The 21,346-nt window shown below is 47.8% G+C and overlaps 1 protein-coding gene across 2 annotated transcripts in view; it reads left to right on the forward strand.

Annotated features, from left to right (window-relative positions):
• Positions 1-21,346, forward strand: part of HSD11B2 (hydroxysteroid 11-beta dehydrogenase 2) — an 87,352-nt gene that overhangs the window by 50,271 nt on the left and 15,735 nt on the right. The window lies entirely within an intron of this gene.

Consider the following 21,346-nt stretch of genomic DNA (forward strand, 5'->3'; position numbering starts at 1 on the left):
CAGGATCTTGCAGGTTGCTTGTAATGAAGCAGGGTTGTGACACTAGATCTGCCAAGTCCTGGGCTAGATCTGCCAAATCTTAGGTTAGCTCCTGGCTTCCAGCCCAGTTCTCCCTGTTCTTCTTGGTTCAGTGTTCAGGAGGAGGTTGCTAAAATCTTGTTAAAAACAGAGTCAGCAAAACTCAACCTGTCAGGAAATATGTAGCCAAGCATTTGTGTGGACAGGTGCAGGGCCATGCAGAAGGATGGCACGGACCTGTATTGCTTCACCTTTCCACTGGCCCTTCATATGACTCACAGCCCCTCCAGGAAGGGGGTAGAAGTTAAAGAGCTGCCTCTTTGCATTAAGAACAGGAGTCTTATTTAAAGGAATAAGCGGGCTTTCCCCAGGGGCCTGCAACTCAGCTTCCCCCAGCTGGACGGGGATGTAGCTCCTGACTGCTCCACAGAGCACAAACAGACTTGCTGGTTGGAGACCACTGCTCTGTGTACTGGTCACAGGAGAAAAATGGTTTTCTTAGTATTCAGAATTGAGTTATTCTCCCACAGGCAGCTTGCTTGGCAGGTCCAGATGAGCTGAGAGACCTGGGTGTTGGCTCTTAACTATGTTATGCTGAAGGCTGGGAGCAAGCCGGCAGGATGTCGGGCACTGAGAGGGGTAATGGCCAATAAAAGCCAGGCAGGAGCCCTGGGGATGAAGCCAAGTGCGCTTTTATTTTTAATCCTTATCTTTATTGCAGTTTTCTCTTGCTCTGTTGGGAAATGTGTAATGTACCTTATCGCTGCCGGCTGCTGGTGGCACAGCCTGTTCTCATTCACAAACACTCCCTGGGGGGTGGGGCACATGCACCATGCACTGCTGGGTACAGTAAAAAGAGGGTCCCTGGAGTGGGCCTGGGGGCACAGAGTGCTGCACCCCTGCTGGATTTACAGCCCAGTGCTCCCTCTGTCTACCAGCAGGCACAGACTGAGCAGCAATAGCATGAGGCTCCCTGCTATTTGGCCTGACCCAGAGGGAGCTCACTGCATGTGACTACACAGCCACCAGGAGGCAGTATTGCAGTTGGTGTATTTGTAGTGTTGGTCCGGGGATGTGCAAGGAGGTGGAATATGCAAAGCCTGCTGGGGGCTCAGAGCTCAACCATTGTATACACAATAAATTCCTGCTCAAAGTAAAACTCCAGTATGGAGTCATAGTTTCATAGTTGGTAGGGTCGGAAGGGACTTGAGCAGATCATCAAGTCCGACCCCCTGCCCTGGGTAGGAAAGAAAGGATGCTGTGGTCAAACGACCCCAGCCAGGTGATTATCTAGCTTCCTTTTAAAGACCCCCAGGGTAGGAGCAAGCACCACCTCCCTTGGAAGTTTGTTCCAGATCCTAGCCGCCCGGACTGTGAAGTAGCGCCTCCTGATGTCTAGCCTGAATCTGCTCTCAGTCAACTTATGGCCGTTATTCCTTGTTACTCCCGGTAGTGCTTGGGGGAACAGGGACGCTGGTCCCCTTTGGCCAGTTTGTAGATGGCCACCAGATCCCGCCTCAACCTTCTGTTGTGGAGGCTGAACAGGTTCAGGTCCCGTAGCCTTTGCTCGTAGGGCCTGCCTTGCTGCCTCCTGATCATGCGAGTGGCCCTCCTCTGGACCCTCTCGATGCAGGCCACATCCCTCCTGAAGTGCGGCGCCCAGAACTGGACGCAGTACTCCAGCTGCAGCCTGACCGGTGCCGCATAGCGGGGGAGGATCACCTCCTTGGGCCTGCTTGAGATGCATCTGTGGATGCATGACAAGGTGCGGTTGGTCTTCCTGACTGCATCCTCACACTGTTGGCCCATGTTTATCTTGGAATCAGTGATGACACCAAGATCCTTTTCTGCCTCTGTGCTGACTAGAAGAGAATTCCCCAGCCTGTAGGTATGGTGCTGGTTCTTCCTCCCTAGGTGCAGTACCTTGCACTTGTCAGTACTGAATCTCATCCTGTTCTCATCTGCCCACCCCTGTAACCTGTCTAGATCTAGTTGCAGCCTGTTCCTCTCCTCCAGCATGCCCATTTCTCCTCACATCTTAGTGTCATCCATGAATTTGAACGGGGTGCTTTTCACCCCCTTGTCCAAGTCACTGATGAAGATATTGAACAGTGCGGGCCCGAGGACCGAGCCCTGGGGGACTCCACTGCCCGCCTCCCTCCAGGTCAAAAATGACCTGTCCACCACCACTCTCTGGGTGCAGCCCTCCAGCCAATTAATGACCCATTTGACTGTGTAGGCATCGATGCCACAGTCGCCTAATTTTTTAATGAGAACTGGGTGAGAGACAGTGTCAAAGGCCTTCCTAAAGTCCAGAAAGACTACATGCACCATGACACCTGCATCCAAGGATTTTGGGACCTGGTTGTAGAAGACCACCAGGTTGGTGTGACAGGACTTGCCTCGAATGAACACATGTTCGTTGCCCCTAAGCATGATCCCCACCGCTGGTCCCTTGCAGATGTCCTCCTGGATAATTTTGTCAAAGAGCTTCCCCAGGACTGGGTCTGTGGATCTGGGCATGCAGTTGGCCTGCTGCAGGTTACAGTGGTGCAAGCCTTGGCTATGGTTGCCATCACCGCTTCCCTTTGGAGGCAGGGGAAGGCTTTGATCTGATCAATATTATCACAGAGACAATGGGCCTCTTCCACCTCCAGCCTTGGCACTCTCAGACTGATTTGGTTCCCCAGGTGTCCTTCCCTGCAAGATGCTCGTCTTCTACTCTAGCCCATCTGTGTCAGTGTCATCCCTGGCTTCCTGATGGTGAATGGTTCTATTGCATCCTTGCTCTTATCTCAGTCTACATGTATCTGGGATTAATTTTGGACATTTATAACAGCTTCACACTTCCCCTGGCTCTGATTTCTGCTGAGCTGCCTGGATCTTCACCCTGGGTGGAGGATTTTATACTTGTTAATACTGAATTACTGCTCACAGCCTATCTGTGTCTCACTGAAACACTTTCCATTGGAACCCTCCCTGGTGCAGTGGCCCTGGTGTCCTCAGTAAAATTATTCCCACTTCCCTTCTCATGTCCCATAAATGGCTAATACAAACAAGCAGGCCAGCACAGAGCCCCTGGGTTCCTGCTTAAACTGGCTGGGGTGGCTCCCACCAGTAGTTGCTTCCCGATTGTTAACTAACTTCTCTTCCATGTTCAGGGCATTTTATGTAGCTGGTATTTGTCCAATTTTTTTATGGCTCTATAATGTGGCACTACAGCCAGGTGAGCCTCTGACTTAAATCCAGAGCAATTCTTATCTTTGCAATTATTACAGCTGGGAGGGCTCCATTAGATTTGGCTTGGCCTTAATTATTTTGAATAAGCCCGTGCTTTTGGCTCATTATGAGATCAGATGTTCTCATTATCTGCCTGGGAGTGTCAGGCTTGTGGGATTCATAGGGAGCACTGAGGGACTCTGTGCTTCAGGGAAAAGGGAGAAGAGAAAACCTGCATCGAGAGGGTCCAGAGGAGGGCCACTCGTAAGCAGATGTCAGCAGGTCCTGCCTTATAATTGCTGTTTTCCAGGTCATCTAGAGGCCCTCACTGTGGACATACTCAACAGATAAATGACTGGGGAGGGGGTGACCAGGACCAGGAACAGCCAAGGTTTTATCATGGCAGGGAGAAGGAGAGCGCAGTTTTGTGGTTGCTGCTAACCTTTCTTGAACCCAGGAGCTGCCACCTTTTTGCTAGGCTTGCTGGGAGGCTCAAGTGCACCTTGGGATCCGTGTAAACAGGCTTGCTCTCAGCCCTTCCTTGAGCTGAGGAAGCAGGGACAGCAGGCAGACTCCCTGTCTGTGGGAAGTGCCTCAGCATAGACAGGGCCTGGCAGGGAGTCCAGGCTGAGCTGCCTCAGCATGACACCATACTGTCAGGATGCAGCATGTCTGTCTCCACATCTGAGTGGTATAATGCCATGGGACTAGATGGGAAGGTGACTGCAAGTATTATTGAGGAAGCAGGGACAGCAGGCAGACTCCCTGTCTGTGGGAAGTGCCTCAGCATAGACAGGGCCTGGCAGGGAGTCCAGGCTGAGCTGCCTCAGCATGACACCATACTGTCAGGATGCAGCATGTCTGTCTCCACATCTGAGTGGTATAATGCCAGCGCAGTCTCTGGCCTTGCTGCAGCACAAGGGGATGCTTTGGCCAGAAGCATAGCCATGGATGTGACGAATTACACTTGCACTACCAGAGCTCTGCATGGGAGTCGGGGACTGCGCTGGCATCTGCCCTTCTGCTGTGCTGGGTGTCCCCTTCTCCCACAGAACAGGAAATGCTGCTGGGCTCCCTCCCAGTCTTTAGCTACAAGGGGCTACTTACTGCCTTGCCAGCCAGCTAGGCTGCTGGCTCATAGACAGCTCTACCTCCTTCAGGGTCCCCATTAATGAGACTTCCAGTGCCACCTCAGGCCATAGCAGTAGCATGAGTCACTTGCCTATGGGCTAGCCTCCCCAGGCTGACTACTGGCAGCTCATGAAGCTGAGGGGAAGAGGGGGTTGGCATGGTTCTGGCAGTGGCACTCGGTGCACTGCTTCTGGTTACAGCCAAGAGTGTGCATGTGGCAGTTCTGTGGGAGACCAACCAGATCTCGGCCTCCTATTGGTCATTCTCCTTCATGCTTAGCAGGGAGGAGGGACAGGGTATTGAGGCACCAGCATGTATAGCATCATAGGAAAGTAGGGTTGGAAGGGACCTCACAAGATGGATTAGTTCAGCACCCTGCTTAAGGCAGGATTGTCCTAGGTAAGGTTCTGTCTAATCTATTCTTGAAAATTTCCAAGGATGGAGATTCTACAACTTCTCTTCCAATCCTTGACCACCCTCGTAGTCAGAAAATTCCTCCTAATCTCCGTCTAACTTTCCTCTGCTACAGCTTGAGGGTATTTCTCCTAGTCCTATCTATCTCCTACAGCCACAGAGAAAAAGATACTCATCTCCAGCCTCTCTGTAGTCACCCTTGAGGTATTTGAAGCCTGCTATCTAATCTCCCTTCAGTCTTCTCTTCTCCAGACTAAATAACCCTAGCTCTTTCAGCGTTTCCTCATAAGTCATGCTTCTCAGGCCTCTAATCATTTTGTTGCTCTCCACTGGACTCTTTCCAATCTGTCCACATCCTTCTTGAAAGGTGGGGCCCAAATTGGACACAGCATTCCCGGTGAGGTTTCACCTGTGCTGAATAAAGCAGAAGAATTGCTTTTCTTGATATGCAAGTGACATTCCTGTTAATTCAATCCAGTGTGCTGTTGGCCTTTTTGCAGCAAAAGCACACTGTTGGCTCGTATTTAGTTTATGATCTATTATAATCCCCAGGTCCTTCTCTATAGTACTGCATCCTAGTCAGTCATTTCCCCAATCTGTATTTGTACATGCAGTTTATTCTGTCCAAAGTGCAGGAATTTGCACTTGTCATTGTTGAATTTCATCTGGTTGATTTCAGACCATTTTTCAGTCAATCTAGGTCATTCTAGATCCTACCCTCCAGTGCCTGCTACCCCAGCCAACTTGGTGTCATCCGCAGACTTTAACTGTATACTTGATCCCACTACCCGTATCGTTAATGAGGATATTGAACGATACCAGACTCAGATATTGATAGTGAATAATACCAGACTCAGAATATAGCTACTTAATACCTCCTCCTAACTTGACATTGAGCCACTGATGACTATTCATTGAGCAAGCTGATTCAGCCAGTTATTTATCCACTTTACAATACTTTCATCCCTTCTGTGTTTCCTTATCTTGGTAATGAGAATGTTGTGGGAGATGTTGTCAAAAGCCTTGCCAAAGTCAAGGTATATTACATATACTGGTTTCCCCCACATACCAGATCCTGTTACTTTGTCCTAAAAATAAATCAGGTTGGTCAGGCATGACTTGCTCTTGGTGAATTCATGCTGGCTGTTCCTGATCATTTTATTCTTCTCCATGTGCATCACAATAGATTCATTAAGGACCTGGTCCATGATCCTTCCATGTATTGAGGTTAGAAGTACCAATTTCTAATCTTCTAGGTCCTCTTCCTTCTCTTTCTTAAAGATGAGCACTGTATCTTCCCCTTTCCAATAATCTGGGCCCTAGCCTGACCTCCATGAGTTCTCAAACAAGATAACCAATTATCTCAGCAAATTCCTTCAGAACCCTAGGGTGCATCCATCCAGCCCTGCCAGCTTGAAAGCATCTAGTTTGTCTAATTAATCCCTAGTCTGTTCTGCCATTATTCTAGACTGTTTGTCTCCTTCCATATCTTTCATGCCAACAGTGCTCATCATCTGGTAGCTTCTCCTATTTGTGCAGACTGAAGTAAAAAAGACATTAAACACTTCAGCCTTCTCTGCATCATCCATAACTGACGCAGACTGTCTTCTACATTCCATAAGGGACCTTTGATTTCTTGGGTTTTCTTATTCTTGACAGCCTACAGCCTCTGCACTAGCTCTTCCTTTCTCTATGTGTGTCCTCAAGATAGATGGAGTGTCTCAAATCCCAGCTCCTGAAGTGCAGTGAACTTCAGCCATTTGGCTGTGTTGGATCAAATCTCCTTAGATTTGGAAGAGGGGGTTGCAGGCTAGAACTGGGGGGCAGGGTGTGGTGAGCTCAGGACTTAGGATAGCAGAAAACTGTGGGTTGGTACTGAGGAACATTGGCAGTGCATGGGGGCCCAGGGCTAAGATAGCACAAGGGCTATAGGTTGGGATTAAAGAGCACCTCTCTCTGAGTCAAAAGGCATCTCTAAGGATAAATAACATTGCATTGAAGTTCACTGACAGAAGGGCTTACTGTATAATTCTGATAAGTCTGCCTTTTTTACCCTCCAAAAAAAAAATTAAATTGTGCTTCACTTATACGTGAGCTTGACCTGTAATCAAATCCCAACTGTCTTGACTTTTGTACTTGCAGTATTTTTGCGCAAGCCATAAAAATACCAAGTCAGAATTTTTTTTAGTACAGTTTTTGTTGTAACATTTTTAGTGCGTTTAACCCTTTGGGTCCCATCCTTGGTTCTCCTGTGAGATTTTGTAAGGGAAATATCAGTTAAAAGTCTTTATCTGTAGTTATCATCTCATGCTGTTTTTCCTGAAACTGATCCTTGTGAATTTATTGCAGTTAGTCTATAAACAGCTAAGCTTATTATCAATAAATACAATATTTGCTTTTTCTGGGAGAGTCTATTTGTAAATGTTCTGTGGGCAATTAGGTTAATTTCCAACATCTATATTAAATGTAGAATTATAACCTGAACATGGAGTCACCTCAGAAATGCCACAGCTGAAGACCTGGGAGAATATAAAATGTGGAGGAGTCTGACCTTCACTTTTGCTCTTCTAGAATTTTTGCTAGAAATCTACAGTTTCTCCTGGATACACTGTGTCTGAGGTGGGGTTGGAGGAAGCTTTAAAAGAAACCTGATAAGAGTATTTGTTTTTGTATCTGTCGGGTCTCAAGTAGCCGCTCTTGCCCGGTTCAGGACTGGTTGTTTCTGTCCCGCCTTTGGATTCCCTCGGATACTACCACTGTTCATGCATCTTCCCAGGGAGACCCTCTGATACTCACCCACCACAACTAGTTGTTAGGTTCAAAGGTGGGAGGCTCCCTTGGAGCTGGATTTTCATCAGGAGATGTTGCCAGCAGATATTCCTGGGGCTCCACCTCCCCTACACACCTTCCATGTGCCAGCCAGTAGTGTTCAGCCAGATATTAGTCAGCCTGGATATTTTGGTTGCTGGGCCTATAGGCATGGCCTCAACCCACGGTTCTAATTATGGCAGTCTGCAATTAGCACACCACCTTTTGTGCCCCAGACCCATTCAAGGTGGACCTGGGCTGTCACATTGGCTTGTCCCAGCCTAGGGACTAGTTCTGTACAGGACCCAGTACAGTCTGTTTGGTTTCCTAGGTGCAGGCCTGGAGTCTCTGAGGGCTTCTATCTCCTTAACTTGGGCACCTGTCTTCTACCCAAAAAGGGGCAACTTAAAGTATAAGAAGAGAACAAAAATGCTGGGGAGGTGCAATACTCATGCGTCCTGTGAATACTGATGGGATCTGTCCTTCAGCATCCTTTTGGGCTTGAGCTGCCATCTAGGTCCTGGGGTAAGTCCTTCTCCAGGACCTTGTCCTGGGTCCACATGTGGGAAAGTTCTGGCCAGGCTGGGGGAGCCCTGAGCAGCCACTCCGTTGTCACTCCCCTGGCATTCTCCCAGCTGCTGGCTTTTATCTCAGCATTCTTCTGTGACGTCACCACCATGCGCCAGTTCCAGCTGCATAGAAAAGCAGCTGATGAACCACATGGGCAGTTTGCTCAGCTGCGATGTGTTCCTGGACACCACATCTGCTAAAGGTAAGTTTTGCCCCATTATGGGGCTGTTTCTCTGGTGCCGTGGCGGGGCTTCCACCCCTTTTTCCTTGTCTGCCTGTGACAGTTTTGTTTTGTTTTTTGAATACAGAGGAATTACTGGCTGCATCTACACAAAACACTGACTGAGTAGTAGCGCATTACTACTGTGCAGTAGTGTTGCATTATGCTTTGTGTCACGTGACACTACTGCACATTAGTAACGAGCTACTGTGCAGCCAGTATCACCTAAAAGCCATTCAGCGACACTACTGTGCAGTAACTCTGGTTACTATACAGTCACTTAGTACTTATGTATGCAAGTACTAAATGACCATGCAGTAACAACTGTGCAGTCAGTGTCTCATGTAGACATGGCCATTGTGTATGTAATTGCATGAGCAGTTTGGTCTTCTCTTTCTTGGTTCCTCCAAAACTCCAGATTGAAGAGGTTTGGAAAGTTCGAAGGGTCTCAGTGGATGGTGGTAAGAAGTTAGCTAAAAGGATCTAAAGTTGCTGATCAGGGTGAAAATAGCACTTGGAAAAATAGAATCCATTCTTAACTGGGAGTGCTGCACAACTCCCCCTAGACCTGGCACTAGGAAGTACTTGACAAAAGGAAGGTGTTTAAAAAGGTTTGACTGTACTTAGAGAGCATGATGACACACTAATCCCCAGTGACTGCTTAGTACACACAGTAAAGGTGGTAGGCATTTCTTGAAATATGGGTTGTCGTGACTTGGGCATGGCTTTCTGAGAAACCAGCAATTCACAAACAGTTGAAGCTCCACCCCGCTTCGGTAAAAGATTTTTCTGATAACTATGAAAACAGCAAGGACTGTACAACTACAACTGTAAGCTGTTGGATTCTCACAGGAATTTGGGTTAGTCAATACTGTGAGAGACCTTACTTTCAAAGATATGTATTGCCCATCCATGAAGGACTTGAGTTTCTGAATCCTTAAAAGTTTAAATCTGTTTTATAACGTTACCTGTTTATAGATGTTATAACTTATGAGCTCTATGTCTGGAGGTCCTGATTCCAGTCCCATTGAAATCAGGGAGGCTGAGGAGGAAATCTTAGGTTTTAGCCCTGTGGTTCTGAACAGAGTTTAAATGCAGTCCTGTAGATTAAATGCTGATAAAAAATAGGAGAGAGGCTAAATGGAAAATCTGAACCTACACAAATCTCATAAAGCAGGTGTTTTTCCTCAGGGGATCTAGAGAAATAGCTGATCAGCTTTTGGCTGCTGCCCATTATTTATGAAAGCATAAGTAACTAATGGTGCAAGGAGTCTGGAGGAAGCAAATCAGTGCAATAATTATGCACCAGAAACCTCTGGTAAATGAACACTAAGGTTGCAAAAGCAAGTACATGGAGGTCGGTTAATGTCATGATTAAGATTGCTTGTTTGTGTCTTGTTTGTTTTCCAGGAAGGAGGGGCATGATCCCAGCAAGTTTTGAACAAGTTTATAATAACTGTGTTTGCTAACTATGCAGCATACAGGGCCCAGCTACATATCCACTGCTGCTCTGCTAGTGTTCCTAAACATGAAACATAGAACATAGTGGGCAGTCTACATGTGCATTTAATGCACATTAACCTATTTTAAAACTCATTAAAGCGTCACTAAAAAAAAGTGTTATTTAGTAAATGCACATTAAGACAGGCAGGGGCGATGCATAGGGGGTACACGTGAACCCCCTGAGAGTGCTGGTGCACTGCCTGCTAGGCTGCACTCCCCTGATTAGCCGGCAGGCAGGGTGGCAGGTGGGAGCACCAATTCCCTGTCTGTGGGTGCCAGCCGGGGAGCGGGGCCACCAGCAAAAGCAGCCATGCTGTTCTTGGAAGTGGCTGCGGCAGCTTTCATGGTGAGTGTGATTGGCCACCAGGGCTGCCCCCTCCTCCCTCCCCCCAGTCAGCGGGATAGGTTGATAGGGGACTCCCCCTGGTCACTGACTGGTGTCGGAGGGGGCATGTCCCCCCCCCAACTCAAGAGGCACCAGACACCCATGAAGACAGGCTAACCACATTTTCCTAGTACCTCACAATGAGAATACTAGATTTAATGTGCATTAACTAAAGTGCATTAATGAACATGTAATCGCACCCAGTGAGCGCTACTAGAGAGTTCAAACAATTCAAAGGTGTACTACCCACTTACTGTGTTCCACAGTTTTTTGACTGTCATTTATTCCTTTTGTGCCTATGCTTTACTATTATCCCCATTTTTAATTACATGATTACATGCTATTCCTTTTGCAGCACGCTTGCCTGAGCGGTGCACAAGGTGAATGGTGCTTCCTAAATAAGGCTCTTGTCTGCTATGTTTCATAAATTGATCATTCAAACTATGGCCAATGTGGTGTGTAATGCATGTTGCACTGATGATGAAACATCAGCTATCTTTATTTTGTGATGGTTTTGTCAAATTTTTCCTCTCCACAGTCTTTTGAGTGGCTCAGTGAATGAATCCTGAATGAATCTATCCTCCCAGTGCAACAGGACCATGTTGCTATTTTATGGAGGAGACACTGAGCACAGAATGGTGGCCAGACTTTTCAAATGTGTTCTCTTATTTCTCAGTGCCTACATGATGGGCTGCCCAAATAGTTCAGGGCTTGCCCTCTCAGAAGTGAAAAGCTCCCACAGACTCTACTGCGTGTGCACCAGGAGGGGAGGAGGGCCTGGATGGGATGTGTTCCCCAGTGTACTCAGTTGGATGCTGTATAGATGTATATACCCACCAGTGTGTGATAGCAGATGGCATTTGTATGAGCTGGTGTGCACTCATCAGCATGCCTGTTGGGTGTACACACCTATCTGTGTGATAGAAAGTGGAAATTTTGTGCATGTACATGGTGTGTGAGCACAACAGGATGGTATTTGTATGGGTGTCCCAGGTTGTGCGTGCACATACTTATGTGTGTATGTAAGATAGAGAGTTGTGTGCACACTGGCAGGCAGGACACAACTGAGAGGTGGGGGTGGGGGTGTGACAGCATGCTGACTGCATAACAAAAGCAGTGTTCTTTGCCAGCCCATGGAGAACTCCTGTTAATGGTTAATGCTTCCATACCACAAGTGTGCTGCGCCGTCCCCCCTGAGGCGCTATCGGCCCTGCCATCAGCCGTGAGAACACTCTGTTCCTTGGTGGGATTGTTTGTTTTCATTCCTCCCTCTCCTCCCCAGGACATGATACCTGCAGGTGCACAGCACTCTAATTGGCTTCACGGGATCACTGCTCCGCTTGGCTGCAGTGTTCGCCACAGGTACTGTGTGCTAGGCTCGGGGTGTCCCTCATGCTGCCTGCCAGGTGCTGGCCCAGAGCCTTTCCTCATGCACTGCCCCTGGGATCTCTGCAGAGCCCTTCTAGACTCTCCTGCCCACGGTGACCTGCTAGATCTGTCTGCTCAGCCAAGACCTGGACAGGTTTACCCTTGTAAAAGTGGGTGAAAGGTGGGGCCTGCCCCTGCAGTTGCCAGCTCCCTTCAGTCTGCCAGGCTTGTACCCAGACTCCAGAGCGCAGGGTCTTCCTGTCAGGTCCAAGGGGTCTAGCATGCCATAAAAGCCTGTGGGTTGGTGTGTGGTAGTATTCTCAGGGGCAGGTTCCCATCTGAGAGCCTGTCTGGGACATGGGACAGTCCCTGGCTCAGCAAAAGCTGCCTCGGACAGTCAGCATGGTGGATGGTTTTGGTTCTCGACGCACATGAAGGAGTGGGGATGCAGAACAAGCTTCACAGTCTCTGATGCCAGGTGTTAGTACCTAAATGGACATACACCAAGGAGATCTTTGCTGAGGATTGCCTTGTCATCTTAATACCCAAGATGGCTTATCCTGTCTCTACTGTAGAGTGAGCTTGAAAGCAGGTGTGTACGTCACTGACTGAGGAACTGTGTGAAGGCAGGGAACCAGCTTTTTTTTGGCACATTGGCTCATTGGTACCCATAACATCCATCAGCTGCCAGCAACAGGGTTCTCCACCACCCCACTATCATGGTGCAAACGGCCACAATGTACAAAACGAGCTGTGGTCTTGGAGAGCAACTGGGGACATCCACAGAAGGAAAGCAGGGAGGTTTGGCAGATCCGTCCATGGAGGACCCTTGCCTGGGCTGGGTGAGGCAGCCTCCTCCTGCCCCTCTCTGCCCCCTTCAAAACTTAGTCCATGTGATAACCCAGAAAAGGACGGGAGTCTGATTTGTGCTTAGAAAAAGTCATGCCCTAGTTCAAGGAAACACTCCTTTCTGTATCACCCTCATTGTGCCACTCACTTGCAGCCCATGTGTGCAGACACCTGCTCGGCACTCTGTGCTGACTTGGAAGGGCTGCCTCTTGCTCCTGAGAAGAGTGAATCCTGGTACAAGTGGGGGTGAGATGGGGGCCAGGTATTGAAGGTCCTACCTAAATAGTAGCTGTTGACTTCATGGCAGATTTTTAAGTCAAAACGAGAGAGAGGGGGATCCCTGTGCAGTTGGCTTTAGCGTTCAGCAGCTTTGACTGCCATTTGTGTGGTGCTCTGGAGAAGCAGAGGACTGTAGGGATGTGATCTTTTCCTCTCAGTGGAGGACTAGCAATCATAGGGTTAAGGCTGCTGTTCCCTTCCCAGCGGTCTTCCCTGTCATCTTTCAAATAGACATTGTCCAGGTCTGGCTCTGCCTAAGAGTGAATTGTTTCTGAAAAGCCCGAAAAACAGTTCAACAATGTGAGACCAAGAAGCATGACCCAAGTACACATTTCCAGGCTGATAAAATGGTCAGGGAGCCCACTCCCAACCAGCCACAGCCCCAAAAGGACTGGGGCAGGGATGTTTGAAGTCTGGCAGGAAAACACCCCTTTCCGTATCTGCTGAAAGCAGGTTTGATTGAACCATGTGAGGGGGTGTTGAGATGAGAGCTGTTACCTGTGGGACAGATCCTCCTGTGCGATAGTGCTCTGTGAGGGTCTGGAGGAAAGGGGTTGGTGAGTGCAGCAGTCTGAGGCCCAAGGCTCAAGACTCAATATAGGTAGGCTCAAGGCAGCTTCTCCTTTAGATGGGCAAGTAGGACTCACGTGGCTAAAGTGAGTTGCATAAAGGCTTCTCTCTGCATGAAGGGGTTTGGGGTCTCAGTAAGTACCTACCTGGTGCTTGCTTCTTGCTGCATGAGACAAGCTGTACAGTTCTGTCACTTTCCCTTCCCTGGGGTTGTGCAGACTCCTGTCCTAAGGAGAGACTTCTCCATATCTGACAGCAACAGTGTTTAAGCAGAAGCTGCGACCTTTTCAAATCTGATCTACAATTACTCTGGCAAAATTCCCATGTAAAACTTCACTAGTGTAAGTCCTACTATAATAATTCTCACTCCAAGGTGCTGTGGCACCCTAGGATACCTTGAGATCCTTTCCAGGGTGTCATAGGGTGCCACACAATATTAGCGCTATTAGGTGTGCAAACACGGGTCTCAAGATAAACCAAGAGATTACAAAGAGGAATCCAGAGTGTTAAAAGCATACTGACCTGCTGTGGTCTCCCTTGGTTCTTTACAACAGAAGAATTGCTCTAGTATTTATCAGTAGTCAGAAACAGAGTGGAAACTAAGAGCTAGTATTTTCCAAAGCACCTTGAGTCTAGCCAGGGGTTCCTTGAGTATATAAAGGTTGAAAACAACTGTCCTACTGGATAGCACCTGTATCCCTCGCCACCTAGTGACAGGGATCAGTAATAGCAGTCTGTGGTGAGCAACAGTCCCCTGTCCTCCCCTTGGCATAGGTGCTCATCTGTTCACTCCTTTTCCCAGTGTAAATCATATAGATGAGTACAAAAATGATGCAAATTATATTGGGGTAAATGTGACACATGTCCAAGCCTATAAAGCAGGGAACTGCACTCAGATTCATGGGGTCCTTTACAGTCCTTTGTTCATACTTTGCTATTGTTCAGAACATGTTCAGTGTGTTTCTTTTGAATTGCACTACTTGTGTGTTGATCCCTTTTGTCTGTATTTCCCTTCACTGTATGATGTTAATGCGAGGGATTGCTAAATGTCTGGATACACTTTACAATTTCCCTCCTGTATTTGGATGCATTACAGCAATTTTTGGTTCTGTTCCCTCTGGCTGAAACTTGGAGCTGTCTTGAGAAGGCTAAAAATATTCAGGAAAGGAGGAATGTTATACTTTGATTCTTGTTAACTACCAAATTACAGCAGATCAAATCATCATTTCCGATTGCGTCTGTATAAAAAGACCTCCAGAGTGCATGGAGAGCTGCCTGCAGTCTGGCATTTCCACTGCCCTATTACTGAGCTGCAGATTAATTGCTGCTGCAGCATACTCAGCTAGGGGAACAGTCCGTGGCACAGCTGTTAGGGTAGGGGTCAGCAACATAAGGATGCAGGCTGATCCACAGAGGGCTTTATCTGTGCTCACATTGGGGCCAGGCAGCAAGGAGCTGCACTGGGCAGCTAGAAGTTGCTCCCATGCTGCTGCTTCCTGTCCTTGTATTGCTAGGACACTGACAGTGTTCTCATTTCTCTGCTGTGGCAAGTTAAAGGGTTTTTTGATGTTTTGGGTATTGTACCTGGTAGTTGTGGGATAGGATTGCTCCTGATTTTTTTAAGAACAGGTGAGACACACTTGTCTATGATGGTTCAGCTAAGGATGACCCTGCCTTAGGCAAGGAGTTGGACTCAATGACCTGCCATATTTTCTATGATTCCTCTGAATTTTAGAAAAATCTTGTGCCCACTGGTCTTGTGAAGTCCCACTTCTGTGTTCCTAATGTTCGGTGCCCTGGGAGCTGTCTCCTTCAGCTTTCTCACTGAAGCCTTGGGTCAACAACTAACTCTTATAGGACAGCAGTTGACAGGCATTGGGTGGCCTTAGCTACTTGGCAGGATTGGCAACTCTGGTGGCTCTAGCCTAGATCTGATACCTGGTAATAACAAGTGTTTGTCTCCAAACCGTGGCTCCAGGAGTCAGGTGATTTGAGCATCTCTGCTTACATTTTTAAGTTAATTGACCTTGTGGTTATGTGCAAAAACCTGAAAATGTGACTTCCAAAGTCCAAATGAAAATTAAAAGAACCCAAAGGTATGTGCATATTTAAAGCTTCTGACTTCTGAGCCAGTCCTGGACCTCCATGTGATTGGGGATAACAGTGATGAGTGGGGACAGTGGTGCCAAGTGTAAGAGCCAGCACCTAAGGCACTGAGTCCTGCACATAGCTCCACCTGGATGGTCATAAGCTATCCCACTATTGGCACAGCCCTGTCAGTGATCTAGGGTGTGTTACCTGCAGGTGTTTTAGAGCTGTGTTCTCTTTGATGTGTTTGGAGATAAGTGAGTGTTTTCTTCTTCCTTAGTGAGGTAAAACCAGCAGCTAAGTGATCTAATAAATCCTTATGCCAAGGTCACGTCCTGCCCTGCCCTGCCCTGCCCTGCCCTGCAGGTTGTCAGCTGATGAGATCAGACTAAAAGATTAGCAGCTCCTAATCTGTTCAGGATTTGACTCTGGTGCAGCACAGGAAGATGCAGAAGGCAGGATGGGGTCTGGAAAAAGCAGTGTGTGTGTGTGTGTGTGTGTGTGTGTGTGTGTGCGCACACGCGCGCGCTGCACGCACGCATGTACATGTGTAATGGAGTTCAGGTGATGACAGGTGCTTGGTTCACCACCTGGAGGCTTCTACTTCTCCCCAGAACAAGCACAGCCTGCACAGCCACTTCCTTCACACAACACCACACCCATTTAACTCAGTCTAGTGTGAAGGGAAAGGATTCTGCTTCCATGGTTCATTAGAACAGGCCCAGCGTGGCGGTGGGAGGAGGCAGAAGGAAGAGCAAGGGTGTCTGTGACTTCTCCCTCCAGCAGTGGAACAGCCTTCCCCGCAGGGCTGAGACATGCAGGGCTGGTGCTCAGTGATCGCCAGTTGTCATGCTGTGCGGGGAATAAGCATATTTGATGAAGCCCCAAAGTCCAGACCAGGGCATGGGGTTTGGCATTCTTTGGTGGATGATCAGCTCCTCAAGAGAACTTTCCTTGCTCTGTAGGTAGTTGCAAGACTGGATGAAGCTGGTAGATGTGAAAGCTGCCTTCCTTTCAGGCTAAATGAGGGCGTAGTAGTGCCCTTTTGTACCACTCTGGGAGCATCCACATGTGCTATTACTGCACATGAATAAACTGTGGAGCTTATTGCCCCGGAGTTTGTGGCTCCTGGGTGCATCATTTAAACGTCCACCCAGGAGCAATTAAACTGTGGAGCGTATTGCTCCAGAGTTATTCATACGCAGCACATGGAGCCAGGTTGGAGCAGCCCCGGCTGGCAGAGGGCCCTCATGGTCAGCCTGCTAGCTAGGGGCTACTCTCCCCAGAGATGTGGGGTGGAAAATTTTCCAGTGCTTTATTTTTCCATGGGAAATTTTCCATTTCTAAAAAGTCATTGTTTCATAAAATTCATTAATAACAATGAATGGATGCCATTACAATATTAGGCAAACCTGGCAGTTTCAAAGTTGTAATTAAATGTTTTTCAGGTGATTATACCTAGAAAGTGTTTGAGAAAGTACATATATGTTTTATTGATTTGTAAATGGGAGGGTAAGTACACTCACATAATAATCTAAACCAAAAATCAAATTATGAATTCACCCAATTGGCTGCGCAAGTCAAATCAAAACCAAAGCTAAAATTCATATTTCATCTCAGACTGCAAGTGAAAGCAAAACCAAAACTAAAACTGTGATTAATTTTTGTTTCACTTTCAGTTCAGCAAACACACAGAGCACTGTCTCATTTTTTTTCTTAATTTGGGGAAGTTGGAAGTGTTTGGATAAGATCTGTTGGTTTTTTAGTGCCATTGGTTTGAAGTAGTCATAGTAATGCCTAATCAGAAAAACTAGTGTGTGCTATTATTATAGTCAAGTTCAATCCACTGAAGGAAGGGCGAAAGTTGGTAGATGTAAATATTGCAGGCAGGAGTATGCTAACAACACAACAAGAATGAACAAATGTTTAATAACATGTAGAAACTGTCCTGAAAGAGTGCAAGCCGTATACAGATAGCTAATACAGCGAAGCGGTAGAACAACATCATCTGAGAAAAGTCTACTTCTTTCCACATAAAGCTTTGGATTTGTTTGAATATAACATTTAAACCATATTAAGTGTGCTGTATTTAATTTTTTCCCCCAATCAAATATTTCAGTTCAAATGCTTGTGGCTATTGGGACATAAAATTAACATGGGGCTACTTTTTTAGCTTTGTTTACTAAATATAAGTCAAATAAACATGCTCAAACAGATCACGCTCTATTTAGGGCATTGGAAAAATTTCCAGAAAATTTTCCAATTTAAAATTTCCTGGAAAACCCACATCTCTGACTCTCCCCAGCTCGTTGTGCTGCAGAGGGACTGACTGGGGCACAAGAGACCTTCAGCCTGGGGCTAGCCAGCAGACAGTGCCCACACTGAAACACTCTCATGCCCTAGCCAGTCCCTTCAGTTTCTATACATGCACTGCTTCAGTTTTTTACTCTGCAGCAGGATAATACTTGTATTTACAAGTGCTGTCTTGCTGTGGAGTAAATTAATTTACTCTAGTCTAATAGGGGGACATGTGCAGACACCTAGATGTTTACTGCATAGCTAATTTGTCAGCTGTGCAGTAAACATCTTATGTAGACATGCCTCTGGAAGCTGCATCCAGATAAGCAGGAACTATGTTTCCCCAGGGACAAGCAGCAGCACCACACCTTGTGCTGCTGCTGCTTGCCCTTGGGGAAAGCCTGTGCCAGGTGTGCTCTGACATGCGGCAGGTTACCCCACGTGGGGCAGGGGAGGCTGGGGTTGTCACCAGCAGCCTTACCTGGGATGCTGGGGGCCTCAAGAAGCTGCAGCTGCAGCGCTTCTGCAGCACAGTGTGTGGCTCTGGCTGACCAGGCTCCAGTTTGGGGCAGTACGCGCTGCTGCCATGTCTCACCTCTCACCTTTTCTTGGCGATGTTTTTTTTTTTTGACCCCAGGATATCCTGGGGTCAACCCCCCCACGCTGCAAGGTAACAGCACAGGGAATGCTTGCATGTGCAGTGTGTGGCATTACATACTGCACATATATGCTCATCTGGATGTGGCCTGAGAAGTTAACTTTGAATCAGATGCAGAAGAAAGGAAGCAGAGAGGACCAGAGAGAGCAGGGGAAGATGAGGCAGCTTCTTTGCATTCAATTCCAGGACTGTTTTCAGCCAGAACTCTGCCCAGGTAGCTATCTCTCACTCACTCCTATCTTTTTCCCAAGCCGATGCTTCCCATAGCACTAAGAGACAGCTGAGAGAGAGCTTTGTGGATAGCATGCTACCTGAAAAGAGGCCTGGAGCCATGAACTTGCAAACTACTTCTTCTTGATCCCTAGTATGTTCAGGAAGACAGGTCTTTGGGTATGTGAACAAACAAGATTGCAGCAAAGAAACCTCTGACTCCATCATAAACTTCTTATGGGCCAAAAAGGAGGTAGCAAGCCTTGGCACTCAGCAGGAGAAGCATTGTTTTGTCCCTAGAATGGAGCTTGATATGCTGGTGGGAATACGCTGAACCCCTGGAACAGCTAGAGTAGTTTTACCATTGGGCTACGTACTTGCTCAGTACAAACTCCAGTCTGGATACACACTACCAACCCTGTCAGCAGAGTTTTGGGGTGTGTAATCCAGAGGGTTAGCAGAATGCCTCCCCTGCCCTGGCTGCCAAATATGTAACCGTTTTGCTCCTTTTTTTGTCCTGCCATTCTGCTGGGAGCTGCTTTTGTTTCAGAGAGAAGCAGTTATGTCCAGAGAGTGGATGGACGGGGAGCCAGGGCTCTGGGTGCTGCTTCCAAGTCTGAACCAGATCCTGCAATTATGCCCTTAAGGGCAGTCCTTCACTGTAGTTAATAGTAAGCTCTGCCTGACATGCAGTGGCATCATGTGATCTTCAGTCACCAGTGTCCCATGACAACCTGGCAAGTAACTCAGCCTTCCTGTGCCCATCTATAAAATTGGGATAATGGCATTTACCCAGCTTTTAAGGCGCACTAGGAGCTCCTCATAAAAGACTTTATAATTGCTGCAAAATCTCTGTGAAATAGATCCTGGCGCCCTGCCTGCAGTCTGTCCAGTGTGCACCCTGCTGCAGATCTGACATGGGTTCAAGCTTTTTTAACAGCTGTGGTGTTGTATGCTGACTCCGTGGGCCTGACCCTCAGCTCATGTGAACTGACAGGAGAATTTTCATCCTCCTTTCTACTTGCCATGTCCTGCAAGTGCTAGTAGACAACGTGAAGGCTACTTTAAATTATAGTGATGGAAGGACCAATTGGTTACCGAAGATTGCCTGGGTTAGCGTATCCTTCTCTCCCTCCTCATCCAGCCTCTGTAATGTTCTCTGTCTTGTAACCAAAAATGTTCAGTACTGGCATGACAAGGCTCCCAGCCTGGCTCACTGCCAGGCTCCAACCCCTTTCTTCACCCTTGCTTCCAAACTCTCTGGGTCCTTCCCCCCATGTTTATCTTACCTGCTGCAACTTGATGTTTTAGTTTTGTAGGAAGGTAGCCCCCAGGAGGTAGATGTGGGTTTTGGAGGAGGACCGTGTCTGGAGCCAGGCCCTTCCTGGCCTTAGCTCACTTTTAATCTGGCTGGGTTCCACTGCCTGGGGTTCACCGCACCAGGACCCCAGGTCCTCAGGCTCCAACTCTAGTCCTTCGCACGCTCTGGGCTACTCAGCCCTTAAACATGCCTTTTGCAGGTATAGGAGTTATGCCCTCCAGTCTTTGTCATCAGATATGCAATCTTTTGACATGCCACAATCTTCCCTCTGAATGTATTTGGACACCTGCCCATACTCAACACCCAAGGGTTCTGCACGCCAGGATCACTCTGAGCTGGGTGCCCCTTCTGCTCCCACAGTGGCCTCCAGTCCTCCCCTCACAGCTGCTCCAGTCCTCCAGTTCAAATGTCAATCAAAAGTATGAGCATCCTCTCCTAAATTTAAGGCTTGCCAAATTCAAGCTCCCCTGTTGGGATTAATCTCACCCTTGGTAGCACAAATGTGAAAGGTTCAGAGTACTTATCTCATGGCACTTGCAGCATAGGATCTGTTCTGCCCTTCTGTAGCACACAGTCCTTTACTTCAGCTGTCAGGACTGGCTGTCCCCTGGAGCTCTGCCTCCTGCAGCTCCTTTGGCCAGACTGCCCCTTCTGAGCCAAGCCCTGGGCTTTTGAGCCTCTCCCTGGGTCACGTGACCTTATGCTTCTGCCTCAGGCGTGCCAATCAGAGCTTACACTTGTGGATGGATGGCTATCTTATTTAATGCCCCCTGTTTCCATGTAGTTAGTTCAAGGGCTGAGCTGGCTAGCAGGCCCTGGGCTTCCTCCGCCTCTCAGAAAGGCAGCAGGGGCCCCATTACAGTATGCTTGAAGGGAGTGAATACTTTATGGCTTACTGCAATGGCTTTCCATCACCCCAAAATTCCCCCATAATAGGGACCTCCTGGCTGCCTTCTACTGGCTGAGCAGTGCATCCGGGTGTGTCAGACTCTCTCTTTCTCTTGCACACATGCACAAACTCATGCACACATATAACCAATGCCTGGATCTGAGAGTAATATTGCCCCAAAAGCCAGAATCACGGTTTGGATTTTAATTCTCCAGTGTCACAATTTTCAAACCCACACTTTTCATCTGCCTCCTGGTTGATGTGGCTTTCTCACCTGTGGTTGGAGCTCCCAGCACAGTCCCTGTCTGTGTGATCAATAGGAACTGATCCTCAGGTTGGCATGTCTGCCTCAGCCTCCTACTGACAGAGTATTTCACTCCCCCACTGTCATCCCCTGGGGCACTGGGAGGTCAGGCCCTCCCACTGGCTGGACAGGATAAAGGGGGTTGAATTAACTCCTGCCCCACTCATGTTCACCTTATACACTCTTCCAGATTGTCACGTCTCCTGCCATCTTCCTACGTTCATTTGTCCCAATATCTCCCCCT

This window comes from Crocodylus siamensis, chromosome 9 (assembly GCF_052110815.1).
Source record: "Crocodylus siamensis isolate JL-2025a chromosome 9, ASM5211081v1, whole genome shotgun sequence".
Lineage (NCBI taxonomy): Eukaryota > Metazoa > Chordata > Crocodylia > Crocodylidae > Crocodylus > Crocodylus siamensis.